General features: G+C 53.1%; 1 pseudogene; it reads right to left on the bottom strand.

Annotated features, from left to right (window-relative positions):
* Positions 1-1,078: 1,078 nt before the first annotated feature.
* On the bottom strand, positions 1,079-1,304 carry LOC117875668 (annotated as a pseudogene).
* Between the last annotated feature and the right edge of the window lie 454 nt (positions 1,305-1,758).

Genomic DNA, 1,758 nt, shown 5'->3' with positions numbered 1-1,758 from the left:
TGATCCCCCTCACAGCAGGGTCCAGCATGGGGATTCTGGAGACGGGACTGGTCCTTTTCGTGGCATCGTCAGTCCTCGAGGCGGGGGTTACGCTTCCCTTAGTTGGCGGTTTGTCCCCCCTTACCTGCTGTGACTCTGGGGACGCTGGCTGGGGTGCTGAAGCCAGATCATCGGTGGGGGTCAGCATTGGAACCCGGAGGATGTCAGTGGAATTCACTTTTGCGGTCATGGGGGGTCCCCTGCACATGGCTTGATGAAACTTACATTTCTTTTGGGTCTTGAAGGGGAGATTGCAGCGGCTACACCGGAAAGCAATCTGTTTGTTGTAGGTCTTAAGAACGTGTTTGCTGAGGGCCGCGAGGGTCTGGACTCCATGGACGGGGAGACAGAAGGGGCAGAGGAGGAGACCTGTAGGGAGCGGGTACTGGAGGTAGATGCGGTCTTCTTCCCCTGCCTCACCCTCCATGGGGCGGATCTCTGATGTGCCTGCAGACTCGCCAGGTGATTACTCTGTTAGAGAAGCTTGGGGAGATGAAGTCGCTCTTGGGGAGGGGGAGGGGATGGACTCACTGGCCATGTTGTCTCTTTGCCTGGAAGGACAGCGTGCGGCATCGAGATCTTGGGTTCTGAGGTGCATTCCCCTTCGAGCGGCCCTCCTCCGGACAGCCAGGTGGTAAGTAGTTTTGGGGTCTGGGGTTGAGGAGGTGGTTCCTTCTGCACCATCCCTCTCTGGAGCAGCAGGGCAGCAATCAGCATTCCGGTCCTGGGTCGTCGGGGGGGGGCTCCCGCAGTGGCGTCCTTCCCGGCAGGGCGGCGCTCAGCATCCTGGTCCTGGGAAGCGGGCAGGGTTCTCCGTGGGTCCCCCTCCTGAAGAGCTGTTGAGATATTCTTGCTCCTGGATGTGAAGTCCCGAAGAGCCGTCCTTCTGGAGCCAGGTCTCCCTGCAGAGGTATCCACAGGGGGTTTCTTCAGCCAGCTCCTAATGTTTTGGTTCTTGCAGGTGGTCCGGGTCTTCTGTGAGGCACCAAGGGTGGTCTTCAGGATAGGTTTTTGACGAGCTTTTTGGAAAGCAGGGCACGCAGGAACAGCAACAGCCGATGACAGTGTAGCTACTGCTGAAAAAGAGTTTTCTTCCAAAATAGGAGGAGTAGAGTATATCTTCAAAGCAGCATCAGTTTTTTTAAAAATGGCTGCAGGACATTCCATCTTCTGGACGGGTGTTTGCAATTGTCCATCAGAAGAAATTGAACTGATAAGAACAGACACTACACTTTGATCTTAGCTCCAACGAGCCAAGAAGCAACTAAAACCAGGACAGGGCATGGCACAGGAGACAGGCATTTCAGCCGTGACAGCTGAGAACTCCCTCATGCCAGGGGAAATCACAACTGGCCAGATCCAGCTGCTCTTCAACCCTTAGCTACACCTTGTCACAATGTTTAAAATTAGGTACCTTGATAACAGCTTTCCAGTCTTCAGGAGCTGTTTCCATTCCTCGGGTCTATTCACATCATGAGTATCTGCTATTTCACATTTCCTTTCCTTTACAACTCTCTGATGAATACATCTTATCTGATAGCCAGATTCTGCTACCCTTACACAGGGTTTAAACCTTGCCCAATGAATCATCCCATTGATTAACCACTGCAGAACAATGGGAGCAGAGACAGACAAGAGGCAGGGAATCCCATGTTTCAGAGTAGCAGCCGTGTTAGTCTGTATCCACAAAAAGAAGAACAGGAGTACTTGTGGCACCTT

Source organism: Trachemys scripta, chromosome 3 (genome assembly GCF_013100865.1).
Source record: "Trachemys scripta elegans isolate TJP31775 chromosome 3, CAS_Tse_1.0, whole genome shotgun sequence".
NCBI classification, from domain to species: Eukaryota; Metazoa; Chordata; order Testudines; family Emydidae; genus Trachemys; species Trachemys scripta.
Note: the sequence above shows the minus strand (reverse complement) of the source record. Positions and strands in the feature narration are given on the sequence as shown.